This window comes from Rhagoletis pomonella, unplaced genomic scaffold (assembly GCF_013731165.1).
Source record: "Rhagoletis pomonella isolate Grant_MI unplaced genomic scaffold, Rhpom_1.0 Rhpom_scaffold_00003, whole genome shotgun sequence".
In the NCBI taxonomy this organism is placed as follows: Eukaryota; Metazoa; Arthropoda; class Insecta; order Diptera; family Tephritidae; genus Rhagoletis; species Rhagoletis pomonella.
The window spans coordinates 100,162,470-100,177,935 of NW_023458557.1; the positions used below are offsets into that span (position 1 = coordinate 100,162,470).

At 36.7% G+C, this 15,466-nt stretch overlaps 1 long non-coding RNA gene across 2 annotated transcripts in view; it reads left to right on the forward strand.

The window, feature by feature from the left end:
- The window catches only part of LOC118735985, a 310,322-nt gene that overhangs the window by 289,169 nt on the left and 5,687 nt on the right, over positions 1–15,466 (forward strand). The gene's annotated exons all lie outside the window — the stretch shown is intronic.

The following is a 15,466-nucleotide window of genomic DNA, read 5'->3' on the forward strand; positions in this document are numbered from 1 at the left end:
TCTTTAGCCTTAGTGCGCTCGATTTGCAGCTCCTGCTTTCTTTCATACACAAACAAAGAGAAACTGATTCCTATCTTGAAGTGGCTGAAACTCACATTGACCAAGATGCTCACCTGAATAATCCACATGCAACTTCTCGACAATCCATCCATCCTTAAAAAATTTTTCTCACAACTAGCAGTTGGGCAAGTTACTTTGCTTACTCTCTGCAACAATAAAACCATCAAATGGGCTCATTAACCTCATGTCCTAATTTCCTCTCTAAATGTCCGGCAAATTATTTTTATTACCTACGGCAATGGCGCATTTGTAGTCGCCAGTGTGTCTGCCAATTTTATTGTTAAGCATCTAATCGGACAAACCCAATGGCTTGATTCGCCTCCATTTTGCCAATTTATTTCTTCTTTCCCTTCTAACCAAACTATTTGCCAGCAAATGTCCAAACGGAATGCTTAAGTGATCCCCAACAACTTACTTAAATAGTTTTTGCTTTACTCCTTGGACCATTGCTCTGTAGTTGCTCTGGTTGCCTGTTATGTACGTACACTTTTTGCTTCGTCCCTCCTTCTCTCCATAACTGAAAGAAGTTGTTGGCCTGTAAGTCCATTAATTTTATTACTCTATTTGATGGCTTTCCATGGTGTTGCCAAAATGCTAAACATAATGCGACTATAAGTTTTTGCACATGTGTTTGTTTCATAAGGAAGTTTTTGTCATAATATTCTATATTCGTATGTATGGATTAACAAATGCATGTGTGAATTTCTATTGCATAGCTTATTATCATTTTATTCATCGCCCTTGCGAGAAATGTTCGCATACGTCTTAGTGTGGTAAGGATCGGAAGCTTATGTACATATATTAAGGATTCTTGTGTATTTTTTTTTTTTAACTCAAATCCAGGTGCATATTGCTACAAAAAAATATCATATCCATACATATGTACAAGCGTGTGTTAGTGAGTATACATTTTATATCCCCCAACGATGCGAGACTAAATATCTAACATCTTTCTGCAATGTGCGATTTATTACATATCAGGTGCAATCCCGTACTCCTCGGACTAAAACTAGTAAAACTGTCAAAAAATAAAAATTCGCTCAGAGCGAGAGAGTATTTAGTACGTTCATATTTAGTTAGTTAGTAAAATCCATTTTCGTTAATGCATTCATATCCGTTACTAGAAAATCCCCGAACTTACATTAAATTGTATTCCAATCTACGCTTCACTGACTTTTTATATAAACAAGCTTCCGCTCTGTGCGACACTTCCGTTTAAAAACGAATTTATAGCATTTTCATTTTGATGACTTTTTTCAACAACATACATATCTATGTATATATGTACATGTGTATGCATATGCATAAGGATTCCATCCGTACAAATGCAACAAAGGATGTAACCAAAAAAAAAAAAAAAACGCGAAAGCTTTGAGTAGCCATTTGTTAGAATAACAAATTTCCACTTCCGCAGCAATCAAAATTTCACATAAAAAATTATTTGCGATCGTTTTCTTTTTTGTAACTCTTAATTTTTTTGTTGGTGAGAATAAATACAAACGAATTCAAAAAAGCAAATTGTCTGCAACGAGTTGAAAAAACATCAAATTCATGGAATTGTAGACGCAATTGAACTGCAATGCATAGCTGCCAGCTTCGAGCAGACTTAAAAACAAACCGACCGCAATATAACGGGAAAACGAAATACACATACATACATATGTATGCAAATATATATTCATATATGTATGTATGTATGTATGTATGTAGATTGTTATGGCTACACTCGCTCCAAAAGTATGAAATTGAAAAAAAGTCATTAGAGGTGCGAGTAAGCGAACGGATGGAGAAATATGCTTTCGCGCCGCAGCGGGTGGGTCGATGCATTTATAAATGCATGATGCGATGTTTTTGCTTTCGCAGTACGCGCAAGGTCGATGCATAAAAGTCGCACAAAAAAGAGTAGTTCGAAAAGCAGACGTGCCACAAAATGGAATTTGAATATGAATGCAATTCGAGGCGAATTTCAAATGTCAACAACCGAACAATAAAACCAAATAACCAACGGAAGCGTAACGAGCTATCCACAGTGACTAGCTGGCAAGCGATGAACAAACTGGTATAGAAGTGAAAAATGTTTGAAGGCGATGTAAAAAAAGAATAATTAAATAAATAAATTCAAATTTAAAAAAGGCGTGCGGCAAGCTACGCAACAACAAAAATATCAGAATCAACAATTTTTCGTACAATGTGTGGAAAAACTAACGAATGCCTAATAAACGATGGATGTACATACATATATAGAAAGCATAAAAAGGGAAATATCCAACAAAGAGCGTACATACAATAGTTAAAAAAGTAGATCGAATTTCCCTTCTGAATAAACTTAGAACAAAACTTACAAAAAAAAAAAAAAAAAAAAAAATTGGCTCTCCTATTTGCGTCCATTCATGTGGCGGTCGATGTGGTTCGCACTCCCAAACAAGCAAATAGGAAACAGTTTAATGAAAACATGCATACATATCTGCCGAGGACCACGAAAACATGAAAGTACTCATAGCATACCATAGCTTTCCATGCGAACTGTTGCGCGCTGGTTCATGCGAGTAGGCAATTTGAAAATGCAAATTTTCACTTTCGATATTTTTGTTTGATTTGTATGCATATCACATGTGGGGCGGCAACGATGAGTATGCTTATAAACCATTGACCTAGGTCAAATTGTTGGAAAAGTCTCGATCCATCCAGTAGATTTGCATGCATTAAAATACTGTCACAACTCAAAAAACAGATGTTTTGAGCTAATTATGCAGATATTTAAATAACTCAATAAACTCGTGCTAAAATCGTGCATAGTTTCCTCGCAATTAGATAATATGCATCCCTCTTAAATGCATCTTCTGAAAAATCCAATTTTTGTTGTCAATATATACACATTTAAAAAAAAAAAAAAGTAATTAAAACTTCTACCATTAAAAATTTTTTGTTTTTTTTTTTGTTTGGCCGGGAAAAATTTTGCCAATTTTAACAAAAAAAAAGTAAGCTGCCAGTGCAGAAAATGGAGAATAAATTGAAAAGGTTTGAGTGATCAGTTGAAAATGCGCAATGAACTTTTGTATGAAAAATGACTAGGAAGGAATGTTACTAATACGACATGTATACCCCTTCCGGCTTATTTCATATACCAAAAATTGTTGTATATTTTCATTCCAACAATCATTCCTTCTTTATTTATCCAATGATTTTGTGCATCTGAAGCTTCATTGTTTTTGTAAATAAAACGGGGCTTCATACAGAATAGAAAAATTTACAAAAATGATTATTATTTTAATCATAAGATTTTTTGTTAGGTTTTCATTAAAATTAACAAAACATCTATCAGGCCTATCGAAAAGTGGTGTAAAAACAGTTTATGGAGTATTTTCAATCGGTTCGTAAGTGGATACACTTTTTTTGTAGCTGAATAACCGTAAATTGCAATTATCTCGAAAAATGATCGATAGAAAATATTAACGTGATTTTCGAAATCAGCAAGAAATTCAACATTGGGACTTAGCATCCATGGGAAATCTTCTGTAAATCAGGTTTGATAATCTGGCGCAGCTTTCTCAGCAGGGGAGCCCATTAACAATGTTTTTTTTTTTCGAATTCTATCCGTTTAGCGAATTTTGCAGAAGATTTGTTGGACATATTTTAAATGAAAAAAAAAAGATAAACATGTCAAAGAAATAATTTGTATATAAAAGTTAATTTGAACTAATGGGACCACCATTGAGTGGCATTAAGATGAAGAGAGCTTTTGTATTAAGAAAAAGCTTGTGGGCATTTTAAAGGCGTGCTCATAATGTCTCCCTCCTGCCTCAAAACTTCGCTGACTTATGGGATGAAAACTAATTTCAATCGACCTTTTATGAAGTACATTCAGCACCATTTAGGCAGTTCCAAAGAGACCGGAACTGATCTTAAACATTAAGATCTTTGTGGATATTCGTATTTTTTATATACCACGGTGCTCCGCATATGGAACGTAAAGTTTTCGACTGCATGTATTTGTAGTCTATTTAAAATGGAATTGCGCGCTGTGCCCCAAAGCCCGATCCCTTATGCCCCCAACAGGGTTTAATCATCATGAAAATCTGCTTATCTATGCTTAATTTAGATTTTGGTCCTATAACCCATTGAAGGCTTACTTGCTTGAGTTTCGCTTGAGAAATTTTGTTATATATATGCTTTCTCCAGGTAAGTTTCCAATACCCGTATGAAGGCAAAAAAATACCACTTAACTAGTTGTAAAACCCATGTATGTAAGAACATTCATATATATATATATATTTTATTATATTTTATTTATTTTTCTTGTGCACGATGAGTGTCCTATTTTTTCATATTCTGCTGCCGGAGGGAGGATCTGAAATCCCCTAGCAAAATGGGACTTCTAAATAATATATATATGTATGTCTTTGTAAAAAGTTTATAATTCTGGGGAATTATTTGCATACATAAATATCCACGAAACTACTTATTTATATATAGCTTTTCTCTACTGGATATAATACGCATGCATTTTACCATGCGTACCTATGTACATATTCACATTTCAATTATTTATTTTTCCTATGACAAGATGGCGCTGCCGCTGCATTGCTTACTACATACGTATGTATGCTTGTACATATGTATGTGCTATTAAAGGTTTATTGTTGTGCTGAAACTCATCGAAAATTGCTGTACGAATATAGAAAGACATTGAGACAAAAAAGTAATGTTTGACTGCAGCAGGAAATCGAGCATAGCATATAAGAGGATTTAATTTTGAATAAAAGTGTGTAATTGTAATTGTTTTTAAGTTCTGAAAAAGTAATTCTCTTCAGCATATTTTATTCAGATTTATTAAATTTATTTCCTCGTAAATTCAAATGCATTCCCAATCTATTACAAAGCAATTTGTTTTGTTTTTGTTAGAATTTAAAGTTATGTTTTCTTGAGATGGCACCACATAAATACATACATATTCCCAACAAAACACTACCACCATGATCAACTTTAAATGTTTTACTACTTTACTATGCAAAATTGCCTAAACATAGTTTTTTTTTTCGATTGAAACTTGCTTTGCCTTGGCCGTAGCTACTACCACCGCCCTCCCCGTGCGACACAGACCTACATAAAACAATAGACTGCTCATGCACTTTTGGAAATCTCCCACAAATTTATTGTCCAAAAAGAAGGGAAAACTTGGCCAATGATTTTTCAACTGCCATTTGCATTCAGCATTTCCATTAACTGCACTCAAAACCATTTTCGCTGCGGCGGCAGAAAGCGCAAACTTGCAAATAGTTTTGCCAACAATGCACAAAGATGAGAGAGCAAAAAGCAAAAAGAAAAAAGTTTCAAGCAAAAGTAGGCTTAAACCCGAAAATGAAGAAAGATCACAAGTAAAAGTAAAAGTGAGAAAACTACTTGCAATTGCAAGAGAAATTTGGTTGGCCAGCAAAAGCAATAAAACTTTATGAAGTAGTTGAAACGGCCAGTTGCAGTTGTGGCAGTGAAGTGGCCAAAACTCCGGTCGAACAGCTGCTACAGCTTACAAAACGATGAAAAGTAGATGGAGGGAGGGAGATATGCGAGTGAGATGGCTATGTAATAGCTAAACTCGAATGAATATCGTAACAAAGTACTCGAGAATTAGAGACCACTTCGCGATGTAAATGAATTTGTCAGCGGAAATTTAACACTTGTTCACATTTCCGGCTGCGTTGTCTTTTGCTTACTTACATATTTTCCTTAATTTGTTTGTCTTTAAAGAGTATTTGCAGCAAAGTTTGACAATCAAAAATTTGCGCGGTCAGACTGTTAATTTTTTATTTTATTTCTATTTTTTTTTAAGTGGGTTGTTGCGCAATTTTTTATTGTGATTTCCCATTTTGCTCAGAAGTTGTTGGAGGTCAGGACCGTCGGTTGTTTTAGCTTTTCTATGTTATGTATCTAAGTGACATTTGTAAATCGATTCTCGCGTAAAGCCGACTTTAAACTAAAAGTTGCTTTGAGTAGCCCACAAACACTGGAAATGAGACTAGTCCCTGAGGCTGGCGCTGCTGGCCATGAATATTTTATTTTCGAATCTACATACATACATATTGGAATTAAAATGTCTTTTAAATACAAATGTATATATACCCTTTTACTTACCACACATATTGCTCATTTCTCGGCCGGTATAGTTGGAAGTTGTTTTTTTTTTTTTTAATATTACAAAGCCAAATGGTACCTAGATGTAGTCCCTAACAATACTCGTTCAATTAAAAAATACAAAAGTTTGTAACTCAAAAAATTTATTTAATTCGTTCAATTATTTTGACGATTTATTGAGAATAAAATTGGAATAAATGTTTTATTCCATATAAAGTATGTACTTTAACTACATTTACATAAAAAAATAAGGTTTGGGTCTTGTAAAATGTCATTAAAATTAGCCGCCGGGTTCTGGGTCAATATTCCATGATTCGATGCAGGTATTTTACAGGAAATGAAGCTGTAAGTAGAATACATTTTTTTTTTTTTTTATTAGTTTAGTTCATAAATCATATTTATTTATGCTCGTTTTATAAGAAAGTGTCTGTCAAATGAATAACAGTTCCTACATACTATAGAATATCGCTTAAACACTAGTTGAAGTGACTCCGAACTTTACGGATTGTAACTATTGGAAGGGACAGGTCCAGCTCTGAAAATTGATTTAAGTCAGATTGAGATCTTGGTAAGGAATGATTTCTAATTTACTTGGATTACGAAAATCCTACGTAGAGTAATGGAAGCCTGTTCTTCCCATGTTAAAGGTATTTTTTTTTTATTCGCAATGAAAACTTAAAATAATAGAATTTTTAGAAAATGACCTGATCCAGAACAACTGTATACAGATACGTAATCTACGACCCAAAAATGAGTTTACACACGTGTCTCGTCATTTTTTAGTAGATAGAATTTTAACGTCCCCACAGTGTTATATGTAGACACACTTGTTGCAATGCAACCAACCAACCGAATGTGACTGTTGGCAGACGGAGCAGAATAGTACCCAAAACATCTACAATTTAATGAAGGGTCGTACACTTAAATGTGATCACTGATCAGATACATAATAGATTTTTGAGGAAATGCTCTAATTGGTTTTTATTTTGCGAATGTACCAGTATGAGTATGAATATTAAGGTGGTACTTAATTGTAGGAATCAAATTTTTACATCAGATTTCCTAAGCCTCAACCCCAACGTCGATGCTACTATAGTCGAAGATATTACATATAAATTTTGAACCCGATTGGAGACGGTTAAGGCGTGTCGTACAGGGATGAAAATTCAGATTACAGACGTCTTAACCGACTCCAATCGGAACCAAAATTTATCTATGTGATATCTGTGACCATGATGTTACCAATTGAGGGGGTGAAACTGAAAAACATCGATCATTTCATTTTTATGGACCGCTCTAATGCACCTACATTGCACAACCCGAGTATTGCATTGAAATTTGTTGGTTAAAAAATATCTTTTTATTTTAATCAAACAATTTTAATAAGGGTATGATCGCATGGAGCATTGCGTACGATTGCACAAATTTAAATAGTACATTTCTTTGTGGACTCTCAAGCTGTGTACTTAGGTGTGTACAGAAATGGTCGGATGTGTATAAAAAGCAATGAAAGTTATCAATTTCCAAAAAAAAGTAAGGAAATCTGATGCACCTTAATGATAAAGTTCATTGACATGCACACTATTTCTAAGAATTATTTCAACTATTTACATGCATAAGTAAATTATAAATTATGTAGATAAAAATCCCAGTAATCTAAGAATTGAATTTAAACTTTGTTACACGTTCCACTTGGAGAGTACATACATACATACATACATACATACATACATTCTTACATTTGCCTTTAACAATCGCCGTAAGCCATCTATCTGCGTTTTCATAGGTTGTGGTGCTTTCATTGTGTTAACGAAATTGGTTTAAAACTTAAGAAGCTGCGCCGCAAGAAAGTTTTGCTGTCGTTTTCTACTCTTTCACCGTTACAACATCATACTATCCTGGCCGGTCGTTGGTCGCTGCCACTTTCGCTGACGACAAACGGCGCCTAACGAGCCAACAAGAGAACGTGCTCACACCTACAAAACGGACGGCAACGAAAGCGAGCACAAATTCGCTAAATTGTTGGAAAAAAGTTGTTTGCCTTACAAATTGTTGCTTCCACAAAGTGTTCCGCTAAATGCTTGCCACCTCGCCCATGACTCTGCAAACACGTCACCGCCATACCTGCGCCACTGCATATCTATTATTCAAGCTAACAAGTAATGCCCGCCGCAAATTTGGCAGCTGAGATAACAACGGCGACGACAAGCGGCGAAATGCAAAGACAAAATCTGCAGCCAAGCGCAACATTCAACGAAGTGTGGTAGCATATTTCTTGGCGCATTGACAGGTACAAACTTGTAGACCAAAGCACGTTTGTTGATGTGAATGGGACTGCAGGAACGGTGTCGTAAAACGTTTCGCAGATAATTCACAAACAATCAACGACTCAGAAAAAACAGTTACTAACTTAATTCCCGATTAGCAAACACAAAGGATGAACCGCCGATATAAATTAAGATGCGCCGATGAAGCGGTAGACTTCCATGAGGCAACGTATGTATGTAGGTGACTCTCTCCACACTCAGCCGTTGGAAAAGTGGTGGTAACGACAATCTTTTTTATTTGGTTTGTTTGCATGGTCGAGTCCTGAACTAAGCTACTTCTTGTATACTGTGGTTTCCGCGGCTCATTTAAAATTGTATGTGATTTTTTTTTCAAGAATTTACCTAAGCTGTACAATTGAAACCGGGATCTCTTGACTAGCTATATGCCTTACAAAATATGAAAATGGCGCCGAAATGCGCTAATTGTATCCTAGGCAAATTAACATCCATCACTCCACTTCCGCCTCGCTCGACTTGATAAAGTTCATCGTTGGTAAGGAACTGGATGTAGCCCGCATCCAAAGCCTCTGGCTGATTAATGGTAATGTTGGTGGACTGGGGTTAGATGGTTACCGTCTTAACATTCGACTTGATCATTGGATTATGAAGACATTAACGGCACTCTCTAATTTGTATATGTGAATTGAAGCCGATTATGTTTTTTGCTTACAATTTTTAATTTGATTTGTTGGTTTTGTTCTTTCCACTAACCTAGTCATATGTAACGAGGGTAATAAGCCAACGTTCCGTAATATGATGAAGTAAGAAGTTATTGATATAGAACTGTCACTGATTCACCTACAGTTGGGTTAAATGAGTTTAGGATATCGAAAACGCTGCATATTTTCATCCATGGTACAGACGCAAGGAGTGCTCTCAAGTTCAGAGAAGTGGATGAGCTAAAAATAGGCCCGCTCAGTGGAATTAAAGCTAACATAGAAGCTAGCAGCTGACATTGCGCCTATTTAGGACTTTAACACGAAGATATCCATTAGGTTCCCAACCTGCCAGTAGCAGAGAGGGGTGTATCTATCTACGCTGATGGTTCAAAGATAGAACAAGGAATCGGAACCGATGTCACAAGATTATTATGGTCGTGGCTTAGTAGGAAAAAGACCAGGGACAAACTAAAACTCAATACATATATCTGGAGTAAAAGTCCTTACCGGCGTCATCCTAGGACACTGTGCTATAGCACTAATGCTTCAACGGGTGGCGAATACCGGGAAGTACTCGCTGCTGAGGCTTCCATGATGAGGAACGGTCAATTAACCACTATCTGTGTCAATGTTCAGGTCTACAGACGAAGCGACTCAATCACTTGGGTTCACGCTTCTACAACAGTCCGGTGAGACTGTTGGATCTCCTCGGCCTCATCAAGGATAGTAATTGGTTCAGTGGAATAATGACTTCAAGGTACTCTTTCGATTAAAGGGCACTCACAATGAACAATTCTGTATCCGAGAGAAAGTATGGAATATTCAACGCATGCTCCCTTTATCTAACCACACCTATCCTAGGCCTAGTTACCAGGAAGATTATCCAATGTCAGACTTAACTCTGGAAGTACATGCTTTGTGAAATCGACGACGGCAATTTTAATTTTTTTCGAAACTGAACGAAAGCTGATGCAATGTGTATAAAAGAAAAATCGGGTTTAAATGAAAATAGGTTGAATAATTAAAATAAATTAAATTTTACACTTCATTGCAAGTGGGATAGCTTTAGAGTTATCCATGTGTACGACCGTCGTCGAATCGACGCAGCATTCACTTTACCTACCATAAATACTCATACTCAGACTCGAAACTGGAAACTGGAAAGAACTGGAAGAACAGTTGGTACATGCTTCGCAGGAAGTGGGAATGAAATGTCAAACGATTAATAGATATTTGTGAAAAGTGACATTGGATTTAACTTAAAAGCTTAAAAACTAAATACTTCCCGGTCATTTCGCATGTGGTTAGCCAACTTGTTTATGACAAGTTATTATATTGGCATAGTCAGCCACTGTCAGTTGCTCGTTAGTTTCTGCAATTTTCCTCTCCTTTTGTTTACACAATTGGGGTATTCTCTGAGTCTTGCAAAGCCCTTGCACGGTGCACGGATTGCACGGTTTGCAAAGCTGTCCCATACGAAAACCGGTTTTTACCGTGCAATCTGTGCACCATGCAAGGGCTTTGCAAGACTCAGAGAATACCACTAATCTATTCATGAGCATAGATGCATTACTGCGCGGTAGGTAATTCACAGGCATTCACTACCTTGCCATGCCCACTGCAACAATACTGCGAGTACATATTGTCTGCGAAAGGATAATGTTTTGTTCGCAACGCAATTTGCCAACATCACCATAGATTTGACTGTCATATTCACCAACGCTATCAGTAGCGGCGGCTGCGTCGACGACAGCGCCATTCACTTGACCATGCTTGACAATCTGACTTGAATGCGGTTTTTCATTTTTACTCTAATCACTGGCGGTCGTTATTTTTATTGCTATTGCTTTTGTTGGCGCAGCGGTTTCAGCAAATAAATCCATCCAGTCGCACAAATAGTTTGCTTTGTTTTGTTTACATTGCAGCAATGGTCGATGGACGGTATGTAGGCGACTCGCTGCGACGCCTCATATGAGGGCGAGTCTAAACTAGCTTTTTGCAGGCGACTGAGGTTCCAACTTCACAAAGGTGAGCCAAGCAATAAGTGAGCGGAAATCCGCCAGGACGTGACCGCGCCAGCCGGGCATTGGCAATAACAATTTGTCCACAACAAGTTAACTTCATGGCGGTCGAATGCAAACTACATACATATATATGTATGTATGTGTGTTCATATGAGTCTAAAGTTGCGCATGTGTGTCGTCTATTCGATTTACATGGAAACTTTGTTGCACTCCTACTCGTAGTGTGCACTTGTTTGCATAGTTTCCCACAAATCCGCGACCCTTATCTATCCATCCTTGTTGATGTGTGGTGATATTTGGCGCAAAGCGGCAGCGACGTGAGCTGGCTACTCTGATGTGATGGACGACAAGTCAAGCGGTGATTGCAGCAAAGTAAAGCTACGTGCACCTGCGCAGACGGATAATGTTACTTAGTCAGAGTTGGGTGGGTGGCGCGGTATCAAAAGTTGCGCTAACACTGTTGTCCGTCTGAGTGACAGCTGACTGCAGTGTTGGTGCTCTTTTGCTTACAAATTTGCTTGCGGTTTGATTTAGTTCGTAATTTTGTTAGCGAAAACATTTTGCTGCTGTTGAGTAGCTGCCGGCGTTACACAGTCGGAGTGCAATGGAAGAATGCATAAATGTTTGACAGGCATATGAACGTTAGCGAATATTTTCGAAATATTTCACGGAATATTTATGACTTGAAAATATTTCAAGTGTGAAAATATGCATATTTATCTATAAATATAATAAAATTGTAACAGGCCAATGTCTGTAGATTATAGATATTAAAGAAAAATTAAAATGGGGGGGGGGGGGGGGGGGGTCTTTATTAGAGCAACAGAAGCCAAATGAAAAATTTTTAGAATTTGTGTATTTCTGTCTGTATCTTTGTACGCGCATCACTCGAAAACTAATACATAAATGTAGGAAAAAAATAAGTAGTGAGTTGCCACCTGTTTGAACATTGCCGATTAAGTAAATTGAAAAAACAATAAAGTAAATACTGCATTACGGCTGTCAAAAGAAGGAGGTTTACGAAGGCTTGCAGCCGAAAATAGTTTTGTAGAAGGTCGCCACCTGAAATTTGAATTGGATTTAATTGATATGATAAATTTAATATTGCAATAAGGGTATGAAACTAAAGAGGTTTAGGAAAGTTTACTACCAAAAGTATTTTTCAAAGAGGGTTGTCACACATTTTTATTCAGTTAGTGTGATGAAGGTAAATAGTGGACTTTGAAGAAAGTGCACGATATGTAGAATCGAGTTTTAAGAATATAAATTACATTTCCAGGATTAAATATTTTCGAAAATATATTAACTTACATCCATATTTATAAAAAAAAGTATGTATTGCGTTTTTTATGTGCTATTAGGGCGCAGTGAAGCACGCTGGGTATTAGGTAGTACATACATAAGGGTGTCAATTTGAGTGGTAAACAAGTAAGAGCAGCGCTGTCTTCGGCTATGCCGAAGCCTTCATACCTTTCATGAACATCTGCAAATTTTACTTTGCCAGATTACTGCTTTTGGATACATCTGCATACATCGATAGAGGAGTTACATACTTATATAAAAAATCGCATCTAAACAATCAGAGGTGTGGAAGATATACCTTATATAGCACCAATCTAAGTGATTTCCACTGCTATGTGATCGGTATGTAAACCGGTAACACAAGTTAGTGGGTTTAGCTTCCTACATAAAGGAGATATATCGCAACAACTGGTATCTGAACAATCAGTGGTATAAGAGATGAAGCTTATACAGCATAGATTTTGACGATTTTCTCAGTAGACTTTGTATTATTATTTATAAAATATCTTATGAAATTTATCGGTTTTAGCTGTTCAAATAAAGGAGTTTTACAGTAAAATCCAATATCTGAACAATCAGATGTATGGAAGATACAAATATGTGATAGTAACCCGATCCTTGTTATTTTAACTGTATGTATTCTGTTAATAATGAGTGAAAACAGCGCGAAGGAGTTATAACGAAAAATCTCATATCTGAACAATCAGTTTTATGGGAGCTATATGTTATAGTGGTCCGATTCTTCCGGTTCCGACAAATGATTAATACATTAAAAAAATACACCCACCTACCAAATTTTATCCGGATATCTCGAAAACTGAGAGACTAGATTGCATACAAACAGACGGACAGACTGACAGACGGACATGGCTATATCGACTCAGCTTGACGTTCTGATCATTTAAGTATACATTTGAATGGGTATATCTTTTTGTATTCTGGTACTTACAAACATCGGACCAAAGTTATAATATCATTTCATGCTCATGAAAGGTATAAATATCAGAAAAGAATAAATTTTATAAATTTAGACTTTGTTCCAATTTTTAAGCAAAGGGTTTTTATAGAAGATAAATAAAAAGACCGCCGCGCCTCGCCTTGAAAATAATTCTATAAGACTTGCTTCCATTCTCAAACGGGCCCCTCCATTTTACCAGCTTTATGCATTGTGTTTCTTTACTGAGGTCTTCTCGATAACTCCGCTCATTCAGCATAATGCAAAATGCATGTCCGTTAACGTATTTCATTAACGACCTTGAGTTAATATATGCATTTACAATACGGATTCACACATATTCATTTTGTTGATATCCAATGATCAATGCAATCGCTTAGCAAATCAGCAAATGCATATTCCCAACGGTGGTTAGAGGATTCTATGTCAAGCCTACTTGAATGCATTAAAAAGCCATTCCCATTCACATAATGTGGGTGAAGGATAGTTTAACTTTGCACTTAGCATTTATTGAAATGATAATTAGCAAGTACCGTAATGATTATTGTGGTTGGCAGCAAAAAAAAAAAGACTCGATGATACTCGACTACTGGCTGTTAAATGAAGTTTTGCCCATAGAAAGTGGTAAAGTGAAGTGTTTGTGGGAAAAGGCATGTTGGGATGTACATATGTACGTAGTTTGTGCGTACCTGCGTGTGTGTGTGTGTGTGTGTGTGTGTGTGTGTGTGTGTGTACATAAATACAAGATCCTGAACGTATGCTTTGCTTATGCTCAATGCGAAGGAGTGCTCGAGGGAAAAGTGCATAACTTTGAGTGCATACTTTCGAATACATATTCTCCATGCTTGTACGCATCTACATATGTATGTATATACTTATACAAATGTATATGCGTGCATACTTATGTGTGTTTGCTTGCTTGCTTGTGTGTTTGCGCAACTGCTTCAGTGTTTTATATTTCAAGTACGTCACGCTCAAAGTGCCAAGGAAGAGCGTAGGTGGGGAGAAAGAAAAGCTTGCACAAAAGCTACAATGATGACTGCTGTTGCAACTTGGCAGCTCGCTTGTACTAGCCTCTAAAGAGCGCTTGTAGTACTAATAAATACATACATAAAATATCTACATGCGTGTATTTAAATATGCATATGTGTAAGTATTTACATAAACAAATGCACTAACACACTTACGCATTTGAATTGCTGTAACTGGCATAAGTGCTTTGCCGAACCAAACTACTTCCGCCCCCCCCCCCAAGCAAAAACAAAACGCTAATTTATACAAACATTGTGGAGCAGCAGAGAGAAATGCAGCAGATGTACATATGTATGTATGTAGTTGCCAGTGTACTCGTAGAAACAATTGCCAGTTAAATGAAAATGTGAAGCTGGCTTTGTAAGTCGAGCATTTGATGAAGGTGGGCCAGCGCTTCCAATTTGCAACTTGTAACATGCGTAACGCTTCTACGCAATAAGGATGAGGGCAGGCTACCATTCTGCTGCTTTCTAATGTCTAATACATATGTAAGTACATTTGTACATATGTATGTAAGCAATTAAGTAAATGCGCACACATAAAGTATGTTTGCAGCTACTCGTGGTAAAACAACACTGCAATACGGATAAATGTACCACTTGGCTGCCCATTTTGATCTGCCCCTTGGGGTTTTCGCTTGACTATTGTACACATATGTACATGCCACGCACATGTGCTCATACAAATTACAGCTTACAGGTTTGCTATTTAGAATTGAATCCGAAGTGCTAGTGAATCCCAATTAAAAGGTGTATAATAATGGAGGTAATAGTCAGGTATTCGTAACACTGTGGCGTAGGTCACCTTCGTACGGCCACCAACAATCCGAAATAATTTCGTAAAAAAGTGTGAAAAGTGTCACTGCTGAGTGAAAGCTCAGCGCCGAAACGATTTTTTCCATAACATGAATTTAACACTGACTGAAATTCATTCATCTTCGTACGCCATTAGAAAGGTATTTTTCTGCAGATGAAGGTT